Source organism: Penaeus monodon, chromosome 39 (genome assembly GCF_015228065.2).
Source record: "Penaeus monodon isolate SGIC_2016 chromosome 39, NSTDA_Pmon_1, whole genome shotgun sequence".
In the NCBI taxonomy this organism is placed as follows: domain Eukaryota; kingdom Metazoa; phylum Arthropoda; class Malacostraca; order Decapoda; family Penaeidae; genus Penaeus; species Penaeus monodon.
Genome location: NC_051424.1, coordinates 7151924 through 7161923, shown reverse-complemented (window position 1 = coordinate 7161923; position 10000 = coordinate 7151924). Strand labels below are relative to the sequence as shown.

At 42.1% G+C, this 10000-nt stretch overlaps 1 long non-coding RNA gene across 2 annotated transcripts in view; it reads right to left on the bottom strand.

The window, feature by feature from the left end:
- Positions 1-2035: 2035 nt before the first annotated feature.
- LOC119597431 overlaps positions 2036-10000 on the bottom strand; it is a 51699-nt gene continuing 43734 nt past the window's right edge. For both annotated transcript variants that reach the window (XR_005230842.1, XR_005230843.1), the window contains exons 3-4: positions 6165-6275; positions 2036-5146 (exon numbers count right to left, since the gene is read on the bottom strand). This is a non-coding gene — a long non-coding RNA (uncharacterized LOC119597431). The remainder of the gene's footprint in view (positions 5147-6164; positions 6276-10000) is intronic.

The following is a 10000-nucleotide window of genomic DNA, read 5'->3' as shown; positions in this document are numbered from 1 at the left end:
ACTGGCGATTTGGTGGTCTGGAAGCAACTGTCCGACTGGCTTGGACTGGCGTCTTGGCAGTCTAGAAACACCTGTGACTGGTTTGGACTGTTGACTTGATAAGGAAGCAACTGTCAGGCTAGTCCATACTGGCAACTTAGTGGTCTGGGAACAACTGTCGAACTGATCTGGATCGATGACTTGGCGGTGTGGAAGCAGCTGCCTAACTGGTCTAGATTGGGGACTTGACGGTCTCCAAGCAGTTGTATGATTGGTCTGGACTGGCAACATGACAGCTTGAAAAACGAAACTTGATTTTCTGAAAACAGCTGTCTGTCTGGTCTGTTACTGGCGAATTGACGGTCTGGAAGCAGCAGGCGACTTAATGGTCAGAAAGCAGCTGTTCGACTGTTCTGGATAATCGACTTCATTGGTTTGGACAAGCGACTGAACCTTTTCAGAGTCACGGGCCCCATTAAGGACCTAATGAAGCTATGGGCCCGTCCCCAGAAATATTCACATAAACGCAATGTGTACTATGTACTTTAATTAATGAGATTTAATTGTCTCGTACATACATGAAATATGCAAACTATTATTAAACTCTCAAGTAAACAATAAAAAGCACTCTTTTTTACACAAAAACTTTGGGGAATATATAAGTTAATTTTTATCCTGATTCTCACGGACCCCTTGAAATTCATCCATGGTTCTAGTAGCACCTCTCAAACTGGACTTCACTGGCGACTTGGCCGTCTAGAAGCAACTTCCTTATTGGCAGGGTCTTATTTCCCATAGTTTGCGAATTTCCTAGAGAGACAAATCTTTCACATGTGTGTTTGTGTGTTCACAGGAATATGTTTTAGTCATGTCGTTAATCTGGGACAGAGGATAAAAAATACTATCTTATTTTTTTTTACACAATCTTATTGACAAGCAGAACATTGTATTAAAAACTGGCAAAGCTGAAGTAACTTCATTACTTTCAATAGTTAGTTAAAATCACATAGGTTGAAAATGCGCAAAAAAACGAGCGTAATATAATACCCTTTTTTCCGAAGGCATAAACATTTCCATTTTGAAATATGAAATCCTGTCTCTCGTCATCTCGCTCTCTCATCCCTCTCTCTTTTTCTCTGCCTCAAACACCAAAAAACCATCATCCACCCTCACTACACCACCCACATCATCCCCCACATCACACACCCACACACACACACATTTCTCAATTTTCTCGTAAATCCACTTCATCTCTCCCAAAATATATTTCCCTACAAAACACCAACACACCACACAGAAACCACAGAAACCCTCGCAAGGACCACACAAGACCACCACCCCTGTTTTCTGAGATTAAAAAAATAAATCTCCTTGGCTGCAATTAGAATGCTTCCAGTCACGTTTGAGAACCTCCCCTTAAAACCCACCAGAATAAGGACATCCAGCAACCGGGCCTGCCCAGACAGGGAAAACGTCCCCTCCAAGGATTGGTTCCCCCGATTAGAAGGCAACCTGTCCCGGGACTGTGTTGCTGGAGGGAGTAAGGACAATTCAGCCTGAGTCCAACGCTACACGATGGCCGTCCAGTAGTTCGAAAGACCGCCCTTGAACCCGATGTTCCGCATATGATTATGACTTATCCCACAAGGCAGTGTTCTCAAAGAGGAGCGAGACGCCATGTGCAAATGATCCGGTGTCGATTTTTGGAGGCGAGGAATGTCAACAAACACCTCGCCGCCATATCTGGGCTTATAAAAGGGGAAAAAAATACGCACATATACTTTGCCTCCCCCCAAAAGCTGTGTAGATATATATATGTGTCTACGCATCCCAGTAGATACGGATGCATTCGCGTGGTGAATCTTTGGCTGGTGAGCAGGACGAGAAAACGTGGTCGGACTGAGGGTAATTTTCGTGCATTTTTCTTTGTACTGTCATTCGCCCAAGTCTGTGGCGAATGAGGAATAAGGAAGGAGGGGAAAAAATCAGCAATTTACACGGGCAAGTGACAGCGTGCAGATATGTGATACATGAAGGTGAATGCCACATTATTTTCTTTTTTTTCACTTTTTTTTCGTAACATTCCCTGCTAGTCTCATGGTTGTTATTTTCATCCATGGCATTCGAATAATTTAAAGAAAGTGTGGCATGAGAAAGTGTTAAAAAAATATCGTTTGGCAAGAACACGTTTTCCAGAACCTGAGACGAGAACCGTTGATAATTTTTGAATATATAATGTATACTATTGTATATATCAATCAGTACCTAACTTTTCTCGATAGTTTTTTTTTTGTGTGTTACCGACATGAATGCAGTTATTAATCACATAACTAAAATGCAACACTCGTGGCATCTTTATTTTTCTATTTGTTACTGCACTTCTAACCCCTAATCGCTTATGGCATTATGAAAAGTAAGAGATATTGTGATAACGATTGCTATTCCTCGGTCACTGACTTTTTCATCATCACATCCTTTATATTTCTCATTATCATTATACAAATTTATTTAATGCGCAGATGGTATGTAATGGCCATTGCAACACTTGCTTTGCAATATTTAATTGTCTGAATGCTCTGTTTTTCTTTTCTTTTTTATATTTTTCGTGATTTTATTGCGGAACTTACTGCTGTAGTATATGTATATATATTTTTTTCGTCTTCTCTTCCTCTTCCGCTTCTCTTCTCTTATTCCCTCCTTCGTTAAAATTCGACAAGGGCGTGGAAATCCAATCTTCTTCTCTCCTACTTCCCCTCTTCTCTCTTCCACTAATCTCTCGTTTTCTTTCTATTTTTTCATCCTCTCCTCTCTTCTCTTCTCTCCTCTCGTCTCCTCTCCTCTCCTCTCCTCTCCTCTCCTCTCCTCTCCTCTCCTCTCCTCTCCTCTTCTCTTTTCTCTTCTATTTTCTCTTCATCCTTCCTCCCCTTTTCCCTCCTGTCATGTCTTCCTCCTCCACGTCATAACAGAGCGACCTTGTAAACTGCATTAAGCTAACTCTTAGTAATTATACAAATAATTTAGGAAGGAAAGGTGCAACACACAACACACAGACAGACACACACACACACACACACACACACACACACACACACACACACACACACACACACACACACACACACACACACACACACACACACACACACACACACACACAACACACACACACACACACACACACACACACACACACACACACAACACACACACACACACACACACACACACACACATACACACACACACACACACACACAAATACGCAAAATATTTAAAATTTACATGAACACGTAAATTTGGAAACACTTTTTATGGTCCGCCCGCGATTGATTTTGTAAATTTACGCGAAAATATACACAAAGGGAGAAAGAACAAAAGAAAGAAAAGTATGCAGAAGAGGGGGAAAAGAGCGAAGAGAAGAAGAAGAGAAGGGATGAAAATGGAGGGGAGAGAGGCGAAGGAGAAACAGAAAACGAAGAAAGAGACGAGGCAAGTGTGGATAGAGAGAAGAGAGAAAAAGAAACTCGTGATAAGGAAGTGGAATAAAGACGAGAAGAGACAAACGCGGAAAAACAGCAAAGGGTACGAAGCGGGGAAGGAAGAAAAACTAGAGAAATACAAATACGAAGAGGAGGAAGACGACCCAAGAGAAGAAGATGTATGAAATAAGAAAGAAGACTGGAGCCGAGAAGAAGACAAAGGACGAGAGAATATGAGACGAAGCGGAGATAAAGGAAGGAAGAAAGAGGCAAAGCCAAAAGAGAAGAAGGATGGAAATATAGAGAAAAGGACAAAGGAGATCAGGAGGAAAGAGAGAAGATCAGGAGCGCGCGAATGAAACCAGAGGGCCAAAGAGAGAAGCAATGGTAAAGGAAGCAAGGGAAGGGGATAAATCTAACCAGAAAGAGAGGAGGACAAGAAGAGGAGATGACATAAGAAGGAGAGAAGGAATTCCTGAGGGCATTTGTTGTAACTGCTCTGAAACGTGCGGGTTGGCCTCGCTATAAGTTGCGGACTTGACCTCGCTTCTCAAGTGCGGCCTTTGTGGCTTGAAGGGGAGAGGGGCGGGATTTGACCTCTTTCAAGGGGACTTTGAACTCGGAACTTCTGAGGGGATTTTGACCTCGCTTCTGAAGTTGCGGGACTTTGACCTCTTGCTGCAGAACGTTGGAAAGGGGGGATTGACCTTGCCTGTGAAGGAGGGAGGTTACCTTTGACCGCTTGCGTCAGAAGGGAGAGGGACTTTGACTTATTTCTTCATTTTTTCCTTTACCTCGCTTCTGAAGTGGCTGAACCTCTTGATTCAGAAGGGATGGCTTTGACCTCTTGCTTCAGAACGAGGCAAGGAATATTGACCTCTTGCTGTAGAGGGAGGGAGGGAGGGATGGGGTATCTCGATCTTTTCCTTCAGAAGGCCAGGGCAAGAGGGGGCCTTCGAGAGGGAGACGGGGAGAGGGGAGGGGGGGTTTATGCATAGGCCTTCCCACAAAAGGGATTCTTATAGCATGAGCATACGCACGCATACATAAACACGTCCACGCAAATCCACGTCCACACAAATCCACGTCCACGCAAATCAACGTCCACACAAATTTACGTCCACACAAATTCACATCCACACAAATTTACGTCCACACAGATCGACGTCCACACAAATCCACGTACACACCCACGCCCAGGGCCTCCACAGAAGCTCCGCGTATCATACAACCTTGTCAGTGAGCTTTGAACGAAGTGGAGAGAGAAACAAACAACAAGCAAACGTGAAAGGCTTCCCACATCATCCTATGAGATAAAAAAGGAATTAATTTTCCCTTAATAAAATTATCTATGACTTTTACAATAACTTCCGCTTGGATTATTTGTGTCTTTCAGATTTTTTAAAAACAAATTCACAAGAGAAAAATAAAAACGAAACTAACAATGACCGTCAATAAATAAGGATATACAAGTCACGTAATATTAATAACAATGAAAAATCAAATTAAGCTTTGACCGATAAGAAAAAAAATAAGCCAAAAGTTAAATCTAAGATAATCCGAGAAGAAAAAGCAGTTAGTGGAAGGCGACGAATATTTTTCTTTCTTGTGTTCTTTGAAATATGAATCAGCAGGATATCTTCTTCTGTTCTCGCCTTCACACCTTCGCCGCTTTAGTGCGGTTTGGCCTGAAACGAAATAAAAGAAAACGGGAATTAGAAAACGTGAGATTGATTGCATAACCACCATCACGAGAACAATGGTAGTATTGACAACAACATTAATGATAATTAATACAATTATGATAAAGATATCAACGACATGAAGAGAAAAGAAAATATAAAATGGTAGTATAGGCGATGATGATAGTATTACGCATGTCTTTGAAAATTAAATAACCTGCTAGATCTAGTTGATAAAGGCCACTCCTTGTAAGAGAGTAACATAAAACTACCTAAATAACATTAAAGTGACAGACAGGTAAACGAACAGACAAGCACAAAGACAAAACGGAGAAAGACCGATCACCAACGTAGCACAGAGGGATAGAAAAAAGTAAGGATACAGACACAAAGCTAGCGTTTCTCTTGTCATGCTCGCCGCCGCAGAGAAACGCACGCTGGAAGACTCAATGTCAGTGCCTAGTAAATTAAATAAGCTCTTGCTACAGTATATGACTACAGAGAGAGAGCAGCCTCCACATGTTGCCTGCCAGACTAGAATAGTCTGTGCCTGCCCACCAGCATCCATGTATACCTCCTGCAGAGTTCTTATTTCCTGCGCCATTCATTGCCTTTCCTTTGAGATGTCCCCGGGCACTCCCATGGCGAATATTCCAGTGCCAGTGAGATGTGCCCAGTTTCTGCCTCTCGAGAAAGGACCCACTGAGGGCCAGCCATTGAGATATTCTGCCAATCTTAATGCCTTCTGCTTAGATAATGATAATGATGATAATCACACGGCTAGCCGGCGTGAAATCCCAATGCTAGCCCACTGAGAAATTCCGTCCCCAGATTTTGGTGTAAGTCCTGGTGTCTGTCAGCCAAGAAATCCCATTGAGAAACCGCCCCTAGCCGTGCCTCTGACAACCGCCCACTGAGGAATCCCCGAGCCCGAACTCTGACAAAGCCCGAACACAAGCGCTTGTTCCCGAAGCCTCGAAGGAACCCCCTTCCCCGGCCAACGACAACGCCCGCGAAGACCGACCTGCATCACAAGATGGTGCACGCTTTGTTCTCCTTGAAGGGGTTGTCGGACTGCGTGATCCCGGTGACGAGGACGTCCTCCTGCTGCGTCTCCTCGCAGTACTTCATCAGGCTGCAAAGAGGGCGGCCGTTAGAATAGAGTGGGTGGTGAGAGAGGGAGAAAGGAGAGGGAGTGGGTGGAGGACGGGAAGGGAATAGGTGTAGAGAGAGTGAGAGAAAAACGGGGAAGGAGTGAGAGAGAGAGTGGGCGATAAGCAGAGAGGGAGGAGAGGGACGAAGGAGTAGCCAGGGGATGCTGAGAATGTGAAAGAAAGGCAAGAAAAAAAGCGAAAAGAGGACAGGGAGTGAGTGAGAAGAGGGCGAGGAGGGAGTGGATAGAGGGCGGAGAGGTATGAGGTGGAGGGGGATCGGGAGGGAGGGAGGGAGGGAGGGGGACGTGCGAACAGAGGAACGTGGAGTGTGATGGATGAGTGTATTGTGTGTGTGTGTCAGACCCAGTCGAGCATGTGAGACTTGTTCGGTATGTAAAGAACACAAGGTAAGAATGATATAAGAATTACGTAGAGCATACTAATGTGGGTCTGTTCCAGTAATAAAAATATTACATAGAGCTTACTAATGTGGGTCTGTCGAGTATATTTCACATTTAGGCACAAATACAAAAGGTATAACAGAGTCGCAACACACAGGAATGATTATACAAATTACACTTCGTTATATCAAGCCAGGATGAATATGAAACATTAATAAATATGCTGATTGGATTAATGACGTAGGTAGATGATAGCCGAATACAGTGAATGGAAGGAACAAGAGTGATAAAAGAGAGGAATGCACGAATGAATAATTGATGACAATGAGAATCGGAAGCAACAAAAAACGAAGAAAGAAAGGAAAGAGAATTTGGAGAAGACTAAAACAAAACGATGGGGAAATGACGGAAAGATGAATAAAGCGCGTTTAAAAGTTGACAATAAAAAAGTATAATAATGTGTAAAAATAAAATATTGATGGCAACCGTTTTGGGAGAAAATAATGAAGAGTATAATACGAAAATACGGTTAATATAATCAAGGTCTGATATTCGTTATATTTTTTTGGACATTTATACCAGCCATGATGATTGTGAAACTTTGATGAGGATGATAGAGATAATAACTTCAATTATGATGAAAATCATACATCCGCACACTACCAATAGCAATAATTGCTTTTACAATAATAACAATAACTCTAACAACAAAAATAAAAAGAACGGTGATAATAATATTAAAAAAAGCGTCTGTGGAGTTAGCAAAATCTAATAAAAAGGTTTGTAAGACTAACATTTTTATAATAAATTAGTGCATTGTAAAAAGTGTTATGAGTTATGAGTCATACAAAAAGTTAATTGTTGCTAATGCAAATATATAGGAATGAATTTGTGTGAACGTATCTGATGTATAATAAAATATTTCGAACATTAATGCATACATAATCATATGCACACACACACACACACACACACACACACAACTACACATATCCTTTACATATATGCCTGTGTTTGTGTGTGTTGTGTGTGTGTGTATATGTATATATATATATATATATATATATATATATATATATATATATATATATATATATATATATATATGTATGTATGTATGTATATATATACATCCAGAGACCCGGGTGTGAGCGTGTTTTCCCACGATTAGAATTCGGGCGGCGCTGAATTGCGCCATTGCCGCGGTCACGGAGCCGCGGCGCATATGTGCTGCACATCTGCCTCCGCTCCCATACACCTGCTCTCGCGCCCTGCCCTCTCGCTGCCCATCTCCGCCTTGCCCACACGCCCTGCCCACTCGGCTTGCCCACTCGCCGCCTATTTCTGTCTTGCCCACACGCCCTGCCCACACATCTTGCCCACTCGGCTTGCCCAATCGCTGTCTATTTCTGCCTTGCCCACTCGCTGTCTATTTCTGCCTTGCCCACTCGCTGTCTATTTCTGCCTTGCCCACTCGCCCAGCCCACACGCCTTGCCCACTCGCCTAGCCCACACACCCTACCCACTCGCACAACCGGCATCAATTGCCATGGGGCACATCCTCACACTTGGCCAGTCTCAGGCAGCCGAGTTGGCCAATCAATTGCATAATTTCCAGTGGCCAGTTGGCGGCACTCTGCCTGCAGTTAAGGCACGTTGTTTATCCAGTATCTATGCCACTATGGCACTAATGACCTATTGTTATAGGCTCTGGACACCCCCCCTACACCCCCCCACACACACATCCATACCCCCCCCCCCATATATATATATGTATATATATATATATATATATATATATATATATATATATATACATATATATATATATATATATATATATATATATATATATATATATGTATGCATGCGTGCTTGTGGATACCCAAACCGCATTCACTCTTATGCGAACGGCCGCCGGCGCTACCCAGCCGCTGTGCCCACGTGCCGGGCCGCAGAGAAGGGTATTAATGGCCGCTTATCTTTCATATCGCTCTTCCGGGCAGAAGTGACGTCACAGAAGCCTCTTGAGTCAATAGAAAGACAGACATTTCATCACTCGCCAAGAAGCTGTCTGAAGGCGAGGGGGGGGGGGGGCGAAAGGGGAGAAGGCAAGGGAGTGATAAAAGAAGGGAGAACGAGGGGAATGAAGGTACAGTGATACTGAGGACAATAAGAATGCAGTTATAATAATGATGATGATAATAATAATAAATGTTGATAATAATAGTAATAGCAAATGTATCAGTAATGATAAAAATAATAGAAATGATGATGATGATGGTAATAATAATAATAATATTAATGATAATAATAATAATAGTAATAATAATAATAATAATAATAATAATAATAATAATAATAATGACGATAATAGTAGCGATAACTGTAAGATTATATATAAGATATATTTAACAAATAAATTCAAACGACATAATTCCAACCGATAAGACATCGCTCGCTCCGGAATTCGAATTTCCCGCCCAATAAAAATGGCGCCGAAACCACGCCGTGACGTCATTCAACCATATCCGGTCATCATCATTAATATACAATGATAATCGATAAATCACAAGGCGTATTATGGCGCGTTTATCTATCTTCTATCCGTACAAACACAGTCTAATGCGTTTGTTATTTATTTTGTGCAATTGTGTTTATGCACGTATTCGTATCCACGTCATAGGCACACAAGCAAACAAAAACAGACATACAGTAGTTTAAACAAACAAATATTCACACCAAACACAAGAACGTTTTTTTCCGCGTGTCAGCACATGCTTTATATTCTTTATGCTTATATAGCATACCTTTGAAAACATAAACAACTATTTTTACACTGAGGCAAACAACTGTACTCAGGTGTACGATATAGAAATATTCATACATATAGCGCTTAGTCATGTTATAAAAGATATCTACGACGGGAATATATAATTGTCAAATGGAATGCTTAAATAGCTGCATACATATTCTTGGATTGCATTATGTACAGTTGCCACACAACTACAAAGGAAGAGAGAGAGAAAGGAAAAGAGTGTGTAGTAGATAGAGGAATAGATGCATATCGGTTGAAAAAGAGTGAGAGAGAGAGAGTGAGAGAGAGAGAGAGAGAGAGAGAGAGAGAAAGAGAGGAGAGAGAGGGAGAGAGAAGAGAGAGGGAGAGAGAGAGAGGAGAGAGAGAGAGAGAGAGAGAGGAGAAAGAGAGAGGAGAGAGAAAGGAGAGAGAGAGAAGAGAGAGAGAGAGAGAGAAGAGAGAGAGAGAAGAGAGAGAGGAGAGAAGAGGGAGAGAGAGGAGAGAGAGA